The sequence below is a fragment of the Oryzias latipes genome, chromosome 22 (genome assembly GCF_053564925.1).
Source record: "Oryzias latipes strain Hd-rR chromosome 22, Olatipes_Hd-rR_3.1".
In the NCBI taxonomy this organism is placed as follows: domain Eukaryota; kingdom Metazoa; phylum Chordata; class Actinopteri; order Beloniformes; family Adrianichthyidae; genus Oryzias; species Oryzias latipes.
In genome coordinates, this window is record NC_136258.1 from 22,659,267 (window position 1) to 22,682,500 (window position 23,234).

The 23,234-nt window shown below is 39.4% G+C and overlaps 2 long non-coding RNA genes across 3 annotated transcripts in view; one reads left to right on the forward strand and one right to left on the reverse strand.

Annotated features, from left to right (window-relative positions):
• Positions 1–14,615, forward strand: part of LOC144989007 (uncharacterized) — a 40,221-nt gene extending 25,606 nt beyond the window's left edge. The window contains exon 2 of the long non-coding RNA XR_013653135.1: positions 8,589–14,615. This is a non-coding gene — a long non-coding RNA (uncharacterized LOC144989007). The remainder of the gene's footprint in view (positions 1–8,588) is intronic.
• LOC144989006 (uncharacterized) lies at positions 7,954–11,837 on the reverse strand. Of its 2 annotated transcripts, none has more exons than XR_013653133.1 (5): positions 11,698–11,837; positions 10,493–10,582; positions 8,555–8,702; positions 8,440–8,473; positions 7,954–8,284 (listed from the first exon to the last, which is right to left on the reverse strand). It is a non-coding gene; the product is annotated as an uncharacterized LOC144989006 (long non-coding RNA). The 2 variants fall into 2 exon arrangements; XR_013653134.1 differs by having other exon boundaries at positions 8,555–9,764.
• Positions 14,616–23,234: the final 8,619 nt, after the last annotated feature.

Here is a 23,234-nt window from a genome sequence, read left to right on the forward strand (position 1 = left end):
GACAGACAGCAGTTCTCACAAGCAGAATTATGTCATTAAATGCGGTTTATTAAACATTCGATCCATTTCCTCCAAGTCCCTCTTAGTCAACGAGTTAATTACTGATAACAATCTTAGTCTTTTAGCCTTAACAGAAACTTGGCTCCATCAGGATGACTATGTTAGATTGAATGAAGCAACCCCCCCCACTTATGCTAACTATCAGAAATCCAGGATTTCAGGGAAAGGAGGTGGTTTGGCAGTAATATCACAGTCTAGCTTACTTCTCAGCCCTAAAGTTAAAAATGCTTATAATTCATTTGAAAGCATCATATTGTCTTTAAGTCACCCAAACAGGAAAACTCGAAAACCTGTTTTACTCATAATTATTTATCGCCCCCCCGGCCCATATTCAGAATTTTTAACTGAGTTTTCCGACTTCCTATCGACTATTGTCTTAGATTCTGATCAAATTATAATATTAGGGGATTTTAATATTCATGTTGATGACCCCAGTGACTGCCTAGGAAAGGCTTTTGCAGCTTTATTAGATGATGTTGGTTTCACCCAAAGTGTGAATGAACCCACTCACTGTCATAAGCACACCCTGGACCTTGTTCTAACCCATGGGATAGAGATCAGCCAGCTGAGTGTCCTTCCTCTTAACCCCATCATTTCTGATCACTTTCTGATTACCTTCCAGTTTACACTGGAACATCCTTCTGCCCCAGTGAATAAGAAACAACTTAGAAGAACCTTAACTGACCGTTCTGTGTCTGAGTTTAAACACACAGTTCAGCCAGTACTTAGTGATATTCTGAGAAAATACTCTGAGACCAGCTCCCATAGTATCAGTCCTAGTATAAATGACCACTTTGTTAATGATGCCTTACAAGCCCTCAGGAGTACACTCGATGTTGTTGCCCCCTTGAAACCTAAGTTCGTCAGACAAAACCGAGTAGCACCGTGGTTTAACGCTGAAACTCGTTCTCTTAAACGAGAAACCCGTAAGTTGGAAAGAGAATGGCGCCGCTCCGGTTCAGAGCAGTCTCTGGATATCTGGAAACATAGCCTATTAAATTATAAAAAAGCTCTGCGTAGAGCTAGAAACCAGTACTATTCAACCTTAATATCAGAGAATGGAAACAATCCAAGATTTCTTTTTAGCACTATAGCTAAATTAACTCGCAGTCAGAGCTCAGTAGAACCACATGTTCCTGTTTCTCTCAGCTCTGATGATTTTCTTACATTTTTCGATAGTAAAATCTCAAATATTAGACATAAGTTAAATCAAGTTATTCCTATTATCAGCCCAGAACAGGCTGAAGCGGTAGAAATGGAGGCATCCATAGAAACCTCTGTAACATTAGACTGCTTCACTGCTGTGGATCAAGCGGAAATAACATCAATTATTACGTCCTCCAAATCCTCAACGTGTCTGTTAGACCCAATTCCCACTAGACTTTTTAAAGAAACTTTTCCCCTAATTAATGATCCCATATTAACAATGATAAATACCTCTCTGGAAACGGGTTACGTGCCACAGTCTTTTAAATATGCAGTTGTTAAACCTCTTCTGAAAAAGCCCAGTTTGGATCCTAGCATCTTGGCCAACTATAGACCGATATCAAACCTGCCCTTTATTTCTAAAATCCTAGAAAGAGTTGTAGTTAAGCAGCTTTACTGCCACCTACAGGACAACAGCCACTTTGAAGACTTTCAGTCGGGGTTTAGACCTCACCACAGTACGGAAACTGCACTAGTTAGAGTCTCTAATGACTTGTTATTGGCCTCAGAAAAGGGACTACTTTCTATTCTGGTCCTGTTGGACCTCAGTGCTGCCTTTGACACTATCGACCACGGTATTTTACTCCATAGATTAGAGCAGGACATAGGGATCAGAGGATCTGCTCTCCAGTGGTTTAAATCCTATCTGTCTGATAGGTATCAGTTCGTTAATGTAAATGGCCATTCCTCTCAGTGCACTCGAGTCAACTATGGAGTCCCACAGGGCTCAGTCTTGGGACCGATCCTGTTTACGCTTTATATGTTACCCCTAGGAAACATAATCAGGAAACACAGCATTAATTTTCATTGTTATGCCGACGATACGCAGTTGTATTTATCCATGAAGCCTGACCAGAATGACCAGATAGAGAAACTGAACGCCTGCATCAGTGACATCAAGACCTGGATGACAATTAATTACCTCCTCTTGAACCCAGAAAAAACTGAGGTCATTATACTTGGTCCTAAAAACCTCAGAGATGCTCTGTCTGCTCAGATAGTCTCCCTGGATGGTATAAGTATAGCCCCTAATTCCACAGTTAGAAACCTTGGGGTTTTACTTGACCAGGATTTATCATTTAAGGCTCACATATCTCAGGCATGTAGAACTGCCTTTTTTCACCTGCGAAATATTGCTAAGATCAGAAATATACTTTCTAAGAGTGATGCTGAAAAACTCATCCATGCATTTGTTACGTCGAGGCTGGATTACTGTAACTCCTTGTTAGCAGCGTGTCCTAAGAGTTCCTTAAGAAGTCTCCAGCTTGTTCAGAACGCAGCAGCTAGATTGTTAGCTGGAACCAGCAGAAGAGATCACATCACTCCTGTGTTAGTTTCGCTCCATTGGCTCCCAGTTGATTCTAGAATTAAGTTCAAGATCCTCCTGTTAACCTATAAGGCCTTACATGGAATGGCCCCGTCCTATATTAAGGACCTCATAGTCCCTTACCAACCAATCAGAACACTTCGCTCGCAAAATGCTTGTGGTTCCTAGAATTAGTAAAAGTACGGTTGGAGGTAGAGCGTTTAGCCACCAAGCCCCTGTCTTATGGAATAAACTCCCAGCTCATGTAAGAGAGGCCGACTCAGTTTCTACATTCAAAGCTAGACTGAAAACATTCCTCTTTGGACAGGCTTATTGTCAGACTAGCTAGTATTCAGAGATTATTTAACTTAATGTTAGTTTGTTTAAATTAAACTTAATAATAACTATTTCTTTTAAAAGGCTGCTAGAAGTTGAAGCTGGGGTAACTATGGTGCACTGGGGTTCTGTCCTCTTTCCTTTTTTACTTCTACCCTTCCTCTCCTCTATTCTTGATCATAATTTATCATTTAGTTCTCCATGCCTCTGTTTGGTACAGTGCGATTCATGTATTGTCCCTCTTTCCCTCTCCCCTCCTGGGGAGTGGGAGTGCTTCCAGACTCCAGTTGGCTCATCCGTGCTCCAGTTCCTGACCGTTTACCTCGCCTTTGCTCCTGCTCCTACACCTGGCTGTGGATCCTGCCTCTGGCTCATCTCTGGCTCGTCTCTGCTCTGTACCTGACCGAGTACCTCGTCTCTGCTCCTGCTCCTACACCTGGCTGTGGTTCCTGTCTCCGGCTCGACTCGCGCCTTTGACTGTCCCCACAACCACGGCTGGATGAAGCTCGTCTGCTGGACTTTTATATATGTAGTTGTAGATTTAGATAAGTTAATTCTTCTCTAAGATTTCTGGTAAATCGCCTGTCCGTCCTGGGGGAGGATCCCTCCTTCATGTGGGCACCCCTGAGGTTTCTTCGTTTTTTCCGGAATCCGGTTTTTTTGGGAGTTTTTCCTTACCGCGAAGGGGGGTCTAAGGGCAGGGATGCCAGTATAGCTTAGTCAGTTTGTTAGTTCATTTTAGTATTTTTCTATTGAACTCTTTGTATTCGTGATCCTTTTGATTTCATGTTTTACTTCGAAGCCCATCGAGACGACTGTTGTTGTGATTTTGGGCTATACAAATAAAATTGAATTGAATTGAATCCATCCATTTTTTGACCCATCGGGGTCACAGGCTGCTGGCGCTTGTCTCAGCTACTATTGGGTCACCAGCCTGTTGCAAGGCCACACAACCACACACCTGGACAGAATCAGCAATTAATCTATGACTGATGGTTTGGGAGTGTGGGAGAAGGCTGGGGTGTCCGGAGAATACCCACGCATGCACGAGGAGAATATGCACAGCAAGGAGCAAGTCCTTCGGTGGTCCTGAAATGCAAATCAACAAACCAATCAAGGCAAAAACATATTAAAGATCACAAGGATAAAGCAAAACTAATGATAAAAAAAACATCACATTTTAGAAATCAAAATTACGTTTCAGAACCAAATACAAAATAAAAAAACAAACACAATTTTCAAAATAGATTAATAAATAAAAATGAAGCAATTCGGGAAAACCTTTAAAAACAAAACAGGAAACCAAAAAAGGTAGGTATTATGGGACATCACTGATAGGATGATGACACTATGTTCACTGTTTCAACCTGACGTGCAGGGCAAAATCTTCAGACAGAAAATGTATATTTAAGCTTCTGCCACCAGCCCCTGGAAAAAACTGGGCTAAACATCCATCTGCTTTTCCCCTTTTTCAAAACTCAAACTTTATCATCCAGCCAGTGTTGTCCCATAGTTTCTTATTTTGTTTCCTTTTTTAACCATTTATTTAGATTTGTGGAAATTACTTTTGTTTTCAGAAAAGTTCTGAAGTGTTCTTAAATATGTGGATCATTTAATTAGCTTCATAATGACTAATGATTAAGTAGGTGTAACTGTTAAACAGAAATGTTTGGCTGAAATCCCTAACAGGAACAAGTATGAACATGACGTTTTTTTAATCGGAATAGTTAGCCAATAGAATAGTATAGAATCTTTAATAATCCTGAAGGAAATTCAAAAATGGCCGGCTGCTTGCATTCATAACAACACTTGCACATCCCAAAAAATACACAAATAAAAAAATACTTTAAACCTTAAAATATTCAAGTCTTAAAATCTAATATAGAACCACAAAGCATTCAAAAATTCTTTGCACTTTTGACCTTTTAAAAAAAAAATCTGCTTCATTTAAAGCGGTGCTTCTCAATTCTTTTTTGCAAGGCCCCCCCTAGGAAAAAGAAAATGTCCCCCCACACACCCGTGCGGTGACAATATATAGGTTAGTATCTATAAAAATAAAATTTGTGTAACTATACCTAAGATTGTATCTTTTAACATTAGCAAAACAAAAAAGCAATATGAATCCACTTTCAACAAATATTAACTTTATTTTGCCACACAGAAACCCTGTTATAGTCTAAAACAGAAAAGAAGCTTAAAGTGCCTGAAATAAAAAAAAATCTGTCAGTTATTATTTAAACTAGAAACATTTTTGACAAACTGAACCATTTGATGCTGAAGAAAAATAATTCAATCAATGACTAATATTAAATCTAAATTGATCTGAAACATTAACACAGCAGCAACAATATATTTAATGTTTTTAGTCTGAAGAAATAGGTAAAAAAATTTGTGCTGATTTTTTTTTTCTAAATGATGATTGTTTATTTATGATCTCATAAAGTGCAGCTGTTTTACTGCATTTACTGCTGTCTTTATGTCAAATACTGACACGAACTAAAGAAAAGGCAGACAAAGAATACATTGATGGAAAATAAAGATATGTCATGAAATTCTCTAAAATAGTTCATAAAGACTGACATTAGCGTGAATTGAGTCATCTGAAGGCACGTAATGATCCTGGTGTTGCGCAATCTAGCGCTCCGTGTGCGCCGTTCACCTCGCAGCCTGAGCCCACTACCCCTCCCCTCTCTTTCTCACACACACAGGCGCGTGTGATAGGAGACAGGAGCAGCTGCAGGGACGGTAATTCACAGGTTTCAGGCTGTTACAAACACTGTCATATGACAGATAATTGGAAACCAACAGTGGCGCAGATTTTTTTCCAAGTACTGAGCCGCTGTCACCACAGCACCCCGTTAAATTTGTGCCCCAGCAATTGCCCGTATTACCTGTATGACCTGTGCCTAAAACCGCGCGCTCCCCCTGGCCTCGCGTCCTGCCCCCCCTGTGGGGCGCCCTCACTATTTGAGAAGCACTGATTTAAAGTAAGTATATTTCATTATGATATAACAGCAAGAGTGGGCGTTTTTTTAATGGGAAAGGGAATTTTTGACTCAGTCGGTAATTTTAGTCTAAATATTAATGTTGTGAAAAAAATTTTAACGTTTTTCTCACCTCACGACCCAAAATGACTTCTGTCTCAGGAAGACATTTTTCTGTGATATCCTATATCTGTTTATCTACAGTCTGTTGTGGTTTGGAACATTACCTTGAAGTATGCATATCACATCAGAGCGTGGTTTTACGTCTGATCCTGTCCGCTGTGCGTATGCCCACCCTCTCGCCCTCATATGAGAACAGTTGTTCAGTGCAAATCCAGATAGTGGCTCCTGAGCTGTGAAACGGCTGCGATAACTCACCTGTATGATGCAAAGACAGACAATGTCCTAAGCAGATTAAATCGGGATGATTTCAAAACATGGTTCCTCCAGGGCATCAACACGAGATGGAACATTTTTTGTAAAACAAACCAGATGAAGGAGAATTGAAGGTTTTTTTTTTTTTTTATCTTGGGGGGCTTTGACTTCTCTGCATTGGTGCCACAACGTGAGCACATGCAGTCATTTATATAGAATATCAGGGTGTATTCATGTTGGGTTTGGAAATCCTAAACAAGCAGGGGAAAAAACAGTCTGTTTTTCACATCCCACCTTCAGATCCACAGTGTCAGTGACATATTTTCAAAACTACATTTGGAGCTGATACAAAACCCTCAGAAATGTCAACATTGACAGAAGATGGAAGAAGATCAGTTCAGAATCTGATGTTAATCTTCTCCCTTCTGTCCTCACTTCTCTTTCTATCGTTGCATATAGTCACGAACAGTCTTTACAGTCTACTGGTAAAAATGTAATTTCCAAAGGCCTATCTCGTGTATCCTGTCAGAGCAGGTTAGAGATCAATCTAATCTTTGTCAACGGGGAACGTGTGATGTGTTTAGAGGGTCCGTGAGGAATGATGTGTGAATATTTGTGATTATCTCAGTGGTAGATAAACTGCAGGTGTTGTAGTGGTGGGATTGGACTAACATTCTTATGTCACAAACAATGCCAACTCAAAGTCTTCAGATGATGTTAGCTGATGTTACAAAGATGTGTGATTTTTATGGGAAACAGTGTGAGATGAAGTGAATAATTTTTTGGATTCTCTGTGCCAAGAGTTAGGAGGGAAAGCATGTTGTTCACATGTCAGTGACTGTTAAAGCTGCCAGTTAGCAGTTAGTCATGAGCTGAAAAACGGGAAAAGTTGGAATGAGTCATAAACAAAAACAGAATGCAAAAATTTTAATAGAATCAAAGGGTCATTTAGGACAAAAAAATGTTAGCTGTGAATAAATTTGGTTGGATTATCTTTAAGGCTTACAAAGTCAATGTTTATTAGAGTACACCCACCTGCTTGTATGGAAGATGGAAGACGAGGTGGTACTTTTTTTTTTTTTTTTTTAGTCTAACACTGTCTTTGAACCAAGTTTGGAACCTATGTGCTTTGATCCCCGTGTCAGATCCGAACAGAAAGCAGAAAAAAGTCATGCCTTTGTCCAGGATACAGTAAAGCATTTGGCTAAAAAAATGCTGATTTAAAAGTTCTGTCTGAAGCAGGAAAAAACCTGCTCTGCCCTGATGTTTCCTTGTCAAAGCTGAGTCTGTCCATCTCATAAAGGAATGAGCAGATGAAGTAACTAACTGTTATAGATATACTTTATTTTTTTATTACACCATTTCATAATCAGATTAGTAACTAACCAGAGTTTATTTACCCCAATAATCCGGAACAAATTATTAATCTGAATACACCTAAGCGGACCCTGGTCTGGGACCAGGAACCGCTCTCAGACCCATCTTTGGAGGTGGTCTTGGTTTATTTCCAATCGGACTTATTCCTGATTTCTTAGTCTGAATGTAATCCGTTACCAGAGCGGAACAACTGAGCCAAACGGCCACTGTAGCTCACGTAAACAGTACAGATGTTGTAACTGATGAGCCGCAAACAAATACAAACCAGCGATTGTCGCGTTATCAAAGAGGAAAAAAGGGTCCAACTCCTTACTTGTTAGAACGTTTATTTCAACACTGCTGAAAATCCTTCTAACACACTTTTCTATGTCTTATATGGCTGTGATGTCATAAAAACTGCCTTGTAGTTCCTTAACAGATTTCTCTTAAAAACAATGCCATAACATCACAACGATAAGAAACAGCAAATCATTGAAATTTGGTTTGATGAATGCAGGTCCATTAAGACAATGTTTAACGTGATACGAATTGACACACGTCATAAACACTGATCAGCGAATCTGCTTAGCTGTCTTCTTGTCGGTAACCGCCCTGCAGCTTTCCCCCGCCAGACCAAAAAAGCCAGTGAAAAGTGTTGAGCCTGAGGTTGATACAGACAGTGTTAGGAGTAACGGATAACAAAATAACAAATTACTGTGATTTCATTATTTTTGTCAGTAACTGAGCAATGTAACAAATTACAGTTCAAATTTTGGTAATTAATTACAATTACTGAACTATAGAAACCCTCGTTACCAAGGTTTGGTAGGCGCGACATTGTCTCTCCCAACTAAAATGAAACAGAGGTTAAAAAAAAAAAGAAAACGTGAGGAGTGAGTGGCGCAGAATTGGCACTCATTTCATTTCTTACCTTTGGTTTGTTTCTTCCTCTATTTGATTGACAGGGATGTGAACTGTACTGGAGGATGTTTTCAATGAACTGACACCATCTTCGGCAGCGGACCAAAGGCTTGCTTGTTTGATCTGCACCACAGTTCAGGTACGTTTTCACGGAAAATCTGAATGTATATGAAATCCAATTCAGATCAAACATTCCAATGTGAATGAATGCACATTTTTAGAGCACAACCCCCAACGTTTCAAAACTGAGCCTTGATTTCTACTTTCATCAGCAGCATGTATATGTATTGCCGTAGCAATTATGTCGAGGCGACTAGTACTTGTTACCATGACAACAAATGTTCAATTTGAAAGTTGCTTAAGTTGCACACTTACCCACACCAATTGAGAAGTGTCAGACCAATGAAAATGTAGACCATAACTTCCATGATTGATCTGTATTTGTTCTTCTACTTATTGAGTTAATTAGTTAAAAGAAATGTCAGGTTTGACTAAACTTAAGCAAGAAAACAGGTGAAATAAAACATTTGTTGCAGAAGTACAGTTAAGGCTTCACTCATTTCCTGAAGAACTACTTCTTTTTCTTTGTGTCAGCACAGTTTTAATGACATCACAACAATGTGTTTGTGTCACTTTACAAAGAGTTTTGGATTCAATTTGTCACTAGTAAGCTATGTTCTGGAGAGGATTTTTTGGATTCACTTTAGAGAAAATAAGTCCTACGTAAAAACCAAAAGACAAAAGAAATGAGTGTTTTTGGTGTTTTAACATCTTCTTGTGGCATTTTTCTGATGATGGACGACAAAAAAAAACCACGTTTAAAGTTGCATTTGTGAATATTTCTTAGTTAGTTGTGAATTAGGAGCAGCTAAAGAAAATGCCGTTTGAAAAGTGTGTATTTGTGATGTAGGATATATGCTGGGTGGGCCACAAGCTCCCTGCTTCATGTCATTCTGATGCATCCACTTGCAGACAAATAGATCCAAGTGCGTCTTCCTCGTCCTGGCATCTGGCTGAAAACTGTATAGCTGGATAGCTCCAATACTGCTTACCATTTTAGTTGTACCTGTAAAGTTAGGTTGGGGCTGTACGTTACTGGGAGAGAGAGTAAACAGGGAGCTCTCAGTTAAGGGTGATGGGAAGAAGGGGCAGGGTTGCTCCACAACAGCAGTCCTGGCGAATTTTCTGATGAACTACTGGCGCGCTGCAGAAACTATGTCCTAAAATCACACAGATTTTTGATTTCAGATAAAAATGCCATAATTTTAATTAAAAGACCATTGGGAACACTTTTACAATAGATCAAAAGATGATCAAAGTGGGACTTTAATGTTTTACTTTGCCTTAAGTCAATCAATGTTTGAAATAGTTTCCTCTGACGAGAAACAAATGGGAAATGAGAACATGATTTACTTTATCGAACAGCATCTACATCAAATCTGTTCTAAACTGTTCTGAACAGCAGTGCACTTAGGCTGAGGTCATTCAGAGAGTTATAGAGAATAAGGCAGCTCTACCCATGCAGAGTCTTTAAACATAATACAAAACCTAATTACACAACAGTGCGTGACCTCATAGTTTAAGGGCGTGGACTTGCACTTTGGGGATTTTTATAAAGTCAAGCAGCGGTTTAAATCTCTTCAAAGGTATAGCATTCTGCAACCCAGAAGTTGGGTACAATGCTTTGATTTTAAGAAGGAAATGTGGCTGTCCACAAATATGAGGTTTCTCAGAGGATGGCACAGAAAGACTTTCCCAAATCTTATAAATCAAGCAGCCAATAAATAGCATTAAACCAATGCACAAATAAACAAACAAGCAGAATCCTATTAAGGAAGGAATTTAGGAAACTAAGTGACTGCAGCCTGTGCGCCGGAAAGCTTTCTGCAGCTGGCCCACCTAAGCCATAAGAGTGTCTCTGTGCATCTGAGAGTGTTTATGGACTCACTCTAAGTGGAAGTCATTATGAGATGTTTTGAGTACACTTGCGTCGATAGGAACAATTCTGGGTCCACCCAAGACTTCAGATGTAGGTGGTCTGTGAAGAAGATGAGAAATGGGAAAACAAGGGGAAGACAGAGAGAACTGTGACATCTGACCTCCTTTACCTTTTATACCATTTGCTTCCTCTGTACATGTGGGTAGAAAAAAAGACATGTTTATCCACATGAACCCAGACCAAATTTGGTAAAACAGCAAACAAACACATGCGACACAAAAATATCCCCACAAGGTTGCAGCTTTCTGCACTTACATGCAACCGGCTTTTCTCATTACTATAAAACATAGGATCTGCATAATAAAATGTATAGCATTTTCTGGGTTAACCACAACGAGGCTGACACAACAATGAAACAAAAACCCCAAAGACCCCATGAAAGTTTAGATCCCAGGTGGCTTTTAGGCAAAAGTCTGAGCATTACGAGAAAAGCCTGTTATTTCTGATGTTGGAGGGTGGAGGCAGACAATGTGCAGCGCACTGCTCCAATGCAAGCAGCAGCCATTTTATAAGCGGTTACAATCTGTTAACTATTCCCTGCCTGCAAATGGTTTGCATCAACTAAGTTTACTTAACAGTATATTTTACCTTGGGACATTTGGAGAGATAACCAAATAAACCTTTCAAGGCTGGAATGTTCCCTGGAGCTGACAGGTTCAAAGTGAAGCCCATCACAGACCCTGAGCAGCTCACAGTCGGGGCCCTGCACCCAGGGTGGACACGTTTTACTGAGGTCTCGTCGACCCATGAGCAATGGCAGCGTAATGGGGAACAGGAATGAAGTTTGGCAATGAAAGTAATGCACAAGTGCATTTGCGTGGAGGGTGACTTGTTGCTATTGCAAACAGGGGAACATTAAGTGGCAGCCATGACAGAAGCAAACCCTTTGGCTGAAACTTTGCCCGGGAGAACATGCTGAGAATTCAAACATCATCCCTTTAGATGTTCCACTTCCTCTTGTAAATTGCAGGAATTCTTTCATGTTGCAAGTACTTTTGTTTTATGGCGATGGCATGGGAGATTAGCTCCCAGGAGCTCCCCGGCATGCAAAAGTCTCCAGCCGGCCCAGGATGTAAGACCTGTGCTTATGTACACGTGCGTTCATTGAAGGTGGAAAGGGAAATAGAAAAAGAGAGGAGGTTGTGTGGGCATACCTCTTCCTCACTAGCTGCTCCATTCATTAGACTTTGTTGTCCCAGCTGCAGACGAAACCACGCTGCGGTGAATCTCTTTTGAAAAGTCAACATGATAAGAATTCTTGGATTGAAGTGGCAAAGCCCACACTTCCTTTGCACATGAGCGACTTCCTCTCCATCGTAAGGGAGGACAGTGACAGGAGTCTGAGGTTTCCTCTTCCTTGGATGAATTGTGTCCTGCCCGATCACACCAGAGATTGAGTTTCCTGTACCAGACTATGATGTCACAGCGCTGCACACAGGAAAGGGAAGAGCCTCGTTCAGCCTTGGAAGGCAGTCTTCTGGGTCCCCTGAACGTCTAATTAGGTGTGCATGTGCGTCAGTGTGACGACAACGCTGAGCCACCAGAAATGGCAACCTGATACAAACAGATGAAAGTACAAAAAAATACTGAAATGCCTCTAGAAACACAGCAAAAATCTTAAGATCTTTTTTGGAATAACCTAAACTTACTGACCTCAATTATTTTGTAATATAGTGTCTTTTCCATGTAGAATCCATCATATGTCACACAGACGGTTGAGGCCAGACAACCGCCAGATGGTGTATCTATTTGCTTCCCTTTAATTTTACCCTGTACACCAGATAAGGCCAGCAGAAACAGGAAATTTGGCATGACACCAAAAAGCCTCTGCAGTTAAATTGCTCTATGGGTTTCATGTACTGGAGTTAAGAGGAGGACTTGATTCAGGTCCATGCAAACAGGTGGTGCATTATCAAAAGCATTATCAGGGAGGTTTGCTCCTCTGTTTTTAACTATTCTTTTCTCTTTAAACCCACAGTGCTCTCCCAACCTGTTTTTCTGTTTTTGCTTTCTTCCTTTCTGTGCCAGTGCACCTGTGCGCAGCAGGGGGAGGCTAAGAAATGAAAAGCATTAACGCAGACCTCCAGAAAGTCTACTCATGATTCATCTCTGATCCAAGTCATATGTAAAACTTGTAAGGAGTTTGTGTGTGTGTGTGTGTGTGTGTGTGTGTGTGTGTGTGTGTGTGTGCGCTCATAGTTCTGCAGTTTGAATGCGAGTTTGCCAGGACAGAGAGCTGTTGTGTTTTCTGGGTGCAGTATGTGCAAAGAGGCTCAGAGCTGGAATTTATCCACTGCCAACTGTCCAAAAAGCGTAAATCATAACAGGTGTTTCAATACGTCGACTGCTGTTACACGAGGCCCAGATGCTTACCAGGCAAGTCCTGTACCCTGCAGCTAAATCAAACAAAGATCTGGACAAAGTCAAGATGTTAAAACTTTTTTTTAGTAGATCTACTCACATCATCACAATCAATGTCAGTTGTGTGTTTTTTTAGACCCTATCTGCAACCCCGTATTTGTGTGCACCCATATTTGTTGTTTTTGTGTAGGTTAAATTTAGGATTAACTAGTGGTGGACCAACTGGTGGTTACAAAGGTTAGGTTTAGTGTTTTTGGCATGAAGCAATGAAAATTTATAGAAGTTAAAGAAAGCTGTATTTGTGACATTTTAAACATGTTCCTCTGGCATTTTTCTCATGTTGGAGGGCATATAAGAAAATAAAGCTTAAAAATGCTTCTTTGTTTTTGTTGTTCAAACCATAAATCAGGAGCAGACAAATATCACAGGATTGTTAACCATTTTTGTTGCACTAGTAATGGTAGGTTAGGAGGGCTGTAAGCTAGGGGGAGCGAGGGTTAACAGACGGATGACGGGATGTGGGGGTGGGCTTACTCCACTCCAGCGGTCCCACCCACAATTCAGAGGTAAATTTTTACTACTGCTACCTTGGTTCCACTGCCACTCTGCAGAATGTATGTCCTAGAAAACAACACAGATTTGTTAATTTTGGCTAAAATGGAACACATTTAAAATAGATTAACTTTCAGACTTTAAAAGAAACATGTCTACAAATGGGTTCTTTACATTAAAACCCTTCAAAAATATTTACAGTCAACAACGTGGCTTTTACTGTAGAAAACTGGACAAAATACATACAGAAAAAATAGTTTTTGATACGTTTCTGAAACTCCCAGTTTTGAGGTTAAATAATATTTCCATCTATATGTTAGTGCATTTATTGTGAACACATTTAGTTACTAAAGATTTTCAATAAGTTGAAAATCTACTCCACAGTGCTTGTATTGTTGCGGAAACAGAAGAAAAATCCCCTCAAAATGCCAACATGTTCCCCCTTTGTTTTAGTGGAACTCACAAGCACCATTTAAAAAAGGTGTTTATTTCAATCAAACTGGCTTTCATTTCTCTGCTCCCCTTCAAGGCAAAAGTTTTTCCCACACTTTTTTCTTCATTTAAAATGTTGGTGTATGGTCTGGAATCAATCATACTCATTCAAATGACCAAATACAGAAGCTGCTCGCTTTTGTTAATTTTTTCTCCATCTTCTGCTGTTGTGTTTTGCACTTGCCGGCTGGCTGCTCAGCGGAAAGGGAATACCCTTAATACCGGAAGTGACCGAAAAACTTTACCTTTCTAAACATTGTTGTAACCTTTATTATTTTAATATAACGAAAAAAATGCTTTTGGACCGTTTCACGTATTTATAATGTCCAGATAAATAAAACAGTAATAAATAACTTAAAAAATCATGCACGATTGGTTTTATAACACGTAGCTTTCTGTAAGAAGCTGTGTCTCCGCTTTCATTGTTGTGTTTCAGTATTTGTTCATTTGTAACAAGATTGTTTTTGGTGCTTCAGGATTTGTTAGTTTGTATTTGGATTTGTTGTTGTTGTATCTTAAATGTAATGTGTCTTGCACGTCTCGGCCACCGTACCTAGAAACCCCCGACACCCCACACTTGCGTTAAAATCTGTCAATTTTTTAAATTACTTTTAACCTTAAAAACTTGGAGGCTAACTCTTTAAAGGTCTCAGATAAAAAAAGAAAAGGAGTCTTTACAATAGTAAAAAAAAAATATATAGTTAGATCAAACTAGTTTTTCACTTATTTCTATTAATGAGAGCATCCTTGCACCCATCTGTCTCTGTCTGTCTATCCATCCAACTAGCCTGAAGCATGTTATTAAGAAAAAGTGACCGAACACGCGTACTTACAGCCTCATTTAGAAAATCTATTTATCCTCTGTGCTCATTTTAAATATCCATGTGTTGTTTTGTTTTTTAATTTTACAATTTACCTTTGTAACTGACAAAAGCAAACTCGTGGGTTATAGGTGCCCACGTCTGACTGTATTTTTAAAAATATCAGAGTTTGTTGACCACAGGTCAACATGGTGATGAGCACAGAGCCAGAATCTGATCTATAACTCAACCCATGACACTTGACTATATCTTTTGTTTATCTGCTTTCTATCAGGCTAAACACAAGAGAAGTTTCATATTTTCCTTTTATAAAAATGAATTCTGCTTTTAAGCCCCATTGAATGTGTTGTTCTTCCTCTTTTTCCAGCGGTAAATAAAATTAAATAAATGTTTTTGTGTTTTTGGAAGTTAAAAGTTTACTTTTTTAAATCATTCTACAGAAATGAAGGCGTATAGATATATTCTCTTCTCTCTCTTTTCTTGCCTAAGCTCAGGTCCTCATCCAGAGACCTGGGATCTGGAAGGTCCTGCACAGTATCTTTTGCTCTTCTAAGTGCTGCACTACACAGGACTGAGATGCCTGAGGTCTTTCCAGGGATCGTCTGTAACCACATCTGTCATCTTCATCTTCCAATACATGTTCTTATATATGTTTTTCTTTTCCCTTTGTGTGTTTAATTCCTTCCTTTTACTCTCATCACTGACACTGACTTCTTCATGTAAGAGTTGCCGTACGCGGCCCAAAATGTACTCCAGACGGGCCTGGCTTCCTAATGAGTGGTTGTACTCCAAGCTTTTCCGGGCACGATTGTGACCGCAAGTCTTTCACGATAACACACACAATCACACACACGCACAACACATGGTGAACAGCCAAAGTGTGTGGATTTGTTCTTTTTAAACTACTGCGAAACCATGGTGTTCACTCATTTAGAAGAAAATCAACCCAACTCCTTAAGAAAAAAATGGTTTTAGTGTTTTGTGTGACATGAAAATAATCTTGGGTGGTGGACAGGGTTAAGGGATGAACTTGGCAGACGTTTGTGTGAACAGGGACGACACGCTGCACTCTAACAAATGCAAAGGAGAAGTGTGTGTGTGGATGTTTTGGAAACCCCTGTGCTGCATTCACTGCCCTGAGATCGCCTAGACTTAATTACTGTCGTATTCTTCTCTACCTTTCGTCAGACTTTTGGAGAAAGACAAAACCATAACAACAGAAAAAAAAAGTTTCTCTTCCTCCTTTCACATCTGTTGAGCATTCCAGCTTATTCCTCCTATGGGATTCTTGTTTTTAAATATAGATCAGTCTGATGGCCCCCTCCGCAGGGACCCTGTCCATTACCAAGGCAACATGTCTGTTTGTTTGGTGCGACTCCTCTTTTTTTTTTTCCCCTGCAGGCTGAGATATTTAATTGTATGTTTTTACAGTTTTTCCTTCTATTCCATGTCTTCACTGGCCCCCATGAGTCAATCGTATGATGACCAAGCGCCTCAAAAAATGTCATTTCAGGTGAAATGCATTGATGAAATTGTATGACTTAAAAAATTAAATTAAACAAGGACAGGAAAAAAAAGGAAATGTAGAATATACTGTGGTTTTTCATTTTACTTTTTTTTATGTTGTGCTTTCAAATTTAAATATTTCTATGTGTGTAAACCAACCAAAGAGGCTGATTTAGAAAATCTGCTTAACTTTCTGTTTTTGAAACTTTTTTTGAAGTCCTTGCAATTTTAAAGCTTCAAACTGATGGAGATAATTCTTTTATTTATATTTATTCAGTTATAGGAAAACTGTTTAGGTAACAAAAAGACACAGTCTTCATCAATTTAATTTAAAATTGTGACTGTAACATCAACTTCTTAGATAATCCATATTTATTTTCATTTCCCCTATAAAACCTCCAAATAACTCAAACACACTTTGTCTGATTTGTTTAGTATAACCAGCTTATTTTTGAGGATTTTCAAACATAAGCTTCTATATCTGATGTAAAAGATCAGTATTGGCTTACACAGGCAGGCTGGAAAAACAGCAGCAGCTCTTTCTATGGTGCAAACCACATGTTCATGATTTAGTTTTTGAAATGCCTCAGCATTCAGTGTTTTAATGAACACCATTTTGCTTTTTCACGCCAAAAGAAACATTGATAAGCATTGACAAACGTGGGGAAAGTAGAATTTCTATACAGTTTGGCTTTCTTTCTCTCATATCAATGTGCAAAGACACATACCAACAGGGTCAAACTGTGTTTCTTCATTTACACCAATTATTTTGGGTTCTGCAGCACAAACAAACCTGACCAAAACAGGTTTATTTATGTTCCATATTTTAACACAACATTTGGCTGTCACACGTTTCTTCTCTTTCTACGTCCCTGTATCTGCAGGTGAGTTGAGACCCGGCGAGCACCTCACTCTTTTAGTCAAATGAATAATGTTGCTTTTGGCTGGAACCGAGGCGTGTAAGTGTAAGCCGTTTCTCCTATCTTTGTCAGGATTTTCAGCTGATGCTGGGTGGCCTCCCCGCACAAACATACAGTATTGTTCTCTCACCTGAAAAGGCACGTTCTTCAGATTAACACGCAGATGAACAAACACCCTTTCAACGCAAACATACGCACACACAAAAGGCCAACTGTGCTGTAGCATCCTGCCACCAGAGGGTGCATACAATGTGCCCCCATCTGCCCTGGTTTCAATCTGAGATTCCTTTGGGACCCAGAAAAAGAAGCTCCGGATGTCGGCCCGTCCACATGAGCCAATCAGGCAACAATTAGCTATGATAGGACACATGCACGCATTCATTTTCCACTCGCAGAGAGAAACATGTTCAAAGACATGACTTCATAAGGCGGCAGAAATATGTGCTGAAAAATACAAGCTTTTCTTTCAGCCCAGTCCTTTTGCTTTGCTTCACAGATGTTCACTCACAAATAGCATACAGACACGTTCCCGCAGGAGTTCTGCTCAGACAGAGAAAACAAGTGCTTCCATGTCCTAAAGTCCCAGTCTTTTTAAACAAAAGCATGCCTGCATTCAGAGAAAATAAAAATGAAAGATGTGTCAAAGATATTTTAATACTTTTGCATCATTGACATTGTTTTCTTTTTGTAAAAAAGCTTACAGAATTTATTTTTGGTTTATATTTAATTATGAACCACCTGTCCAAAATAATACTGACACAATTCGTGTAAGATTTGGTATTCTGATGTCATTTTATAACATAGAATTTCTTTTTTGATGACATCCTGACGTGATGTTTGCCCTTCCTGCCAACCAAATGTTATTATTTAATTAGTGCAAACTTTAGTTTGTTCCATTTTGGTATTATAATTGTCATTAAGAGGGACATGGAAAGTTGTTTTTAAGTTCAAACTGGAAACAGGAAGTGCCAAAAACATAAAACCCTAGGCAGGGTTTAGAGAATCTGTTAATTGTTATGAAATCAATCTGTACAAAATTATATTTTCTTCTAGGATACGTAAGCTTATGAGCACAATTATATAATAGTATAATATTATACTAATATTTATTTTTGGTTAAAGTTTGCTTTCAGATATAAATGAAAGTTGGACTTAAGCTCAGTTTGCTTCCAAAGTTGTGTTGAAAGATTTTTTTTTATAACCAACAATATCAATTTTGAACATAAGTTTTAGAAATAAATCCATATTTGATTTTATTGAGAAGCTTTAAACAATAGAAAAATAATAATAAAGTTTTTAATTAATATTGAATAGATTGTTTAGGCATCTTTTACATATTTGTTGTTTGATTTGTAAGTTTGGACATTGGTTTCCTTTCAAAGAAGAGTTTCTCACAGGAAACTGTAGAGAGATTTAACCATATTTGTCATACGTGGGAGAATAATCTGGGTTTTTATTTTAAAATTCTCAGTTGATCCATAAAATTACTATCACGTCCATAAAAATACACAATTTTTTAATCTATTAAGCTATGACTTTATACAATACAAACATAAAATATACAAAATATAAAACAACTTTGAGCTTCTGCAATACTCCTGATTTACTTTTGTAACCAGTCTCCTGTGGTTGGATTAAGTTTAAGCAAAGCAAGATCTAGATTTTGTCCTGGGCCTTTTACAATACTTCACTAAACCTTTAGATTTTTGTTTTCTACAGTCCTAATAATACCACTGGTCAAAGTTATTAGTTTAATGAAAATAATTCACCTCTTTACATCTAGATTTTAGGCCCCCTGAAGAGTCCAAAGCTACCATGACAATGGGGGAAAAAAAGTAAATGAAAAGTTAATGACTGTCGCTGGGACTTCACCTGCTCCATTAGGGCACCAAAGCATTCCCAATTGGAGATAAAAATCTTTCCAGCTATTCCTGCATCTGCCTCAAAGCTTCTTCCTGATGGTTTACCTCTTTTCAGTTCCTCTGGTGGCCACCTGCAGCCTGAGGTGGAGGCCTTTGAAACTCTGGTTTCTGAAACAGGTTGTTGCAAAGGAAAATGCAATCCATCATTGCCTGTTTTTCTCTTTAGTGAGTTAATTATCCTATTTTTCAAACTCTTTCTCCATTTTTAAAAAGACATATGCCATCAGAGTAATCAGGCTTCTTAGCAAAACAAAAGAGATACAGAGTCATTTCCGATTAGATTAGACAAATATTTGACAAAAAGCAATCACCAAAAGCTCAAACTTCAAGAATTCTCCGCATTGCTGTCACTTTTTCATTTGAAGCAGCCTTTCTGCTGTATTTTTAAACTTTGATTCACTGCAGGTTGATGTGGCTGCTAATGCAACATCTGCTTTTGGCCTCCAAGAGGTTTTTAGGGCTCTGTCATCAGAGTAGGTTTCTAGCCCCCATGTAGAGTTCCACAAACAGGAGCACATCACACCACTTCTCCTACCCTCCAGCAAATGTAAATGTTGAGCATGTAAGAAAGAACTGTTTCTTCTTTTGAGTTTATATTTTAGCCAAAGCCACGGGGTGCCTCAACCTCACACAACACCAAGCCCTTTCAGCGGTCTCTTTTCCTGCAGAATTTTGATAACCTCTGGGGGTTTGTTAGCTTAGAGCAGAACCAGACCGCCACTTCAAAACACACACACACACACACACGCATACGGATGCACAGATCACAAATATCCCACCCCCAGCGTTCCTATGTGGCTGACACATCAAAGGGCAGTGTCCGAGGGGGGAAGTTAGCGAAGGTCTGGGGAATCATGGGAGACAAAGGAAGCGATTAAGAGATAAGGATCAGTCTGAGATATGACATTTCATCCTGGGCAGATCCGGTAGACACGCTTCATTCAAGGAGGGGTAGAACAACCACAGGGTGGAGGGAAAGAAGGAGGAGAAGGGAAAGAGATGCAGGGTCTTCCGGCTCTCCTTGTACCTCTCCGTAATCTGTTGCTGAAAACAAAAAGGACTGCAAAATGCACTTAATTAGCTTTGCATCCTCCAACTCTTTAAACTTGCCCCAAACCCCCCTCACTTCAAAAAGCAGAGTAGGTCAGAGGAACTTCAAAGGAGAAGTTCTCCTCTAACTTATGTACAGCAAACAGCTGTCGGCCGGAACAAAAGCCTCAGCTGCTGCTGTTTTGCAGCCTGCTTGTACATCTTCATTCTCTTGGCAGAGCACCCAAGGTTCCACATTTTATTTGCTCTTAAATAGTGTTTAGACACACAAAAGGGGCAAATGCGAAAGAAACCTCCTCATTGTGGGCCTAATTGCCTCGGAGTCGTGTTACATCTCCAGTTACACGTTGTTTCTTTCAAACTGTAGCCCGCAAGCCCAAGGCACAATCCACCTGCCTCTCAGAGAACCACACAAAGGGTCAGCGTATGAACACAGAGGGAGTCTGTTAGCAAGTAAACACTGAGATCCAGCACGGCCCAGCTCCAGCCAAACACCAGTCCTCTGCTCAGATTCTGGCAGCTGAAAGGCAGACCCTGAACGCAGCCCAAATGGGCATCCGTGACCAAACAATGAAGTATTGCCAGATGACACCATACTGTTTATCAACTATTAGCCTCGTATGCCAATTAGTGTTCCTTAGACAAAAGACCAGAGGACTGATAAACAGCAGATCTGCAGAAACAGCTCAGTTTAGTTTGTAAGTGCAAAAAGTGTTTTTCTTTTAATTTATGATATTTTAATCATTTGTGTGACTAAAAGATAAAGTAATGACTTTAACTTGTGAAATTTAACACACGATTCTTCTTTGGATGTGTAAAATGCCAAATTTTGGTACATTTTTCTATCACCTTAGAAACCTTTATGAATGGTAAAGTTAAAAAAAAAGGTTTACTTCCAGTCATTTGTCACTGCTTACTTTTTGGGCAAAGCAAGAAAAAAAGATGTTGATCCCAAATTTGCTTAAAAAAATATAAAAGGAAGTCTAGAATAAAATTGAACTTTTTAAGGTTTTTTGTGTTCATATTGATTCCAAAAGTGTGTTGAGGTTTGCACACTAAAAAATAGAAATGTAATCTATGTATGTTAATAATGTTACTTCACTTTGGGTGGATGTCAAACATCCCTTAACCTTTATAAGTCCCAGAACTAACCTGTGAGTTTTCCAATCAAATCGACTTTACAATGACGTAGAAATGACCCAGAACCCCCCATTAGCTTTATTTTCATTAAAAATCTAGGGTGAAGGTTTAAAAAAAAAATTAACTTTGAATTTTTTTTTCTCAAAACAAACACAACAAGAGTTATGATACATTACTGTGAAACTTGGATCCCAAAAATCCTTGAACCTTTGCATATAGTTCAGTTTTTTCAGACATTTTTCAGATAGTTTTGACTTTGTGGATTTAAAAATTTTATTTTGTCTCTTTATTTTTTTTCCTATATATTAAAAAAATATTTGATCTTAATTTTTGATATTTTGTAGTTGAAAAATGACAATTTACCACTTATCATTGTGTTTTTTTGGACAGTTCCAGGTTTATTGTGGAACTATTGTGTAGTATAATAAAAAATATACATCAAGCATTGCCACAAAAACAGTTTTTAAGATAAATTGTTGCAAAAGAAGCTCAAAAAGCACCCAAAGTACTAGGGTTGAGTACATAAAGTTGTAGAATTTTAAGATTATCTCTTCTTTGGTTAAAATAAAAAAGAAAAAAGTAAGGGGTGCCTTTGAAAGATGTTTCCAGAAAGGTAATGGTGGCCAAACCCGTACACCTGTTCAGTGGGAGATGCCCTGCAGGGACTCTAACTACAGGCCGAGGGAGCGTCGGGGGGCGCGGCTGTGGGGCCAGCCATCTTTTCATTAGCCGTATCTAATGAAACTGCACAGGTCCTGAGGAAGAAAGCCCTACTGCCGCGACACCCTGCCCTGCCCGAAATTACACTAGAGATTCGACCACAAAAGAAGCATTCCGTCCACACAGCGACACTGGCACTTGACACCAAATTTTAAGCCTGCAGATTGTGGAAATTTCCACTGCTTTGGTGCCTGGGAAAAACGACTTTCAAGGGGGGGTTAATCACAGCAACCCCTCTTTTCATCGACCCGCCATTCCTGTGATGGTTTTTGTTTGGGAACAGTTGTCAAGGTGGAAATATCTTATACTCTTTCTAATCACGTGGCCAGCAATTACTGTAATTAGGCTTTCTTTTGAGGGTTGGGGGGCATTGTTTCTACTTGTAGCATCACTGACAAACACAAAGGACTAACAGCGCGATTTCTAGCTTGCAAGTGCAAATTTGTGAGAGCGTGGGCATGTACTTAAACGCGCATGAGAGGGTGCACACCCCAACACACGATGCATGTTAGAAGAGCCAGAAGAAGGTGAGAATGAGCATATATCTAACACCTGTCACTCAAAATTACAGCCTTTTCAGCCCTAACCTTTTGGCGCTAATTGTTGGGTGTTTTTTCTTATTCTTACCAGAGCGTTGCTACTCTTTAACTTCTGGACAATCTAACTTTTTTAATTCTAATAGTTCTATGTTTTAGAGAAGCCTCTAATGAACTTTTAGCGTGTGTTTTAATAAAACATTCCTGGAAAGCTACAGTGTTTTCTTCTCTGTCATGATCTCATGTCACCTGCCTGCACTGTACACAATGTGTGTCTGAAACCATTAGTGACCCCGAGGTCAAAGTATTCCACCGATGACAGCCTTATCCCTTTAAATGCACCGCTGAGTGGTCCAGTTGCCATGTGCCCGTGCCGAGGTGTGCATGATGAGTGGAGATGAGTCACAGACAGGGGTGAGAGGAGGTGCCACACAGATAACCCCCACAGATGGACAGCGGAGAGGCTCTAAGGTTTCAAACCCGCCGCTGTGAGCTAACTTCTTTGAGTAAAAATGATATACCCTGAATAAGAGCATAAGGAAAAGGAGATATGTATGAAATGAGAGGCCCTGACCTTGATCTCCCCTGACATGAGCTTTCATCAGAAATGATCGTCCAGATTCAGAAATGAACCAGACTGCAGATCATGGAGCATGTTCATGGGTTTTTAA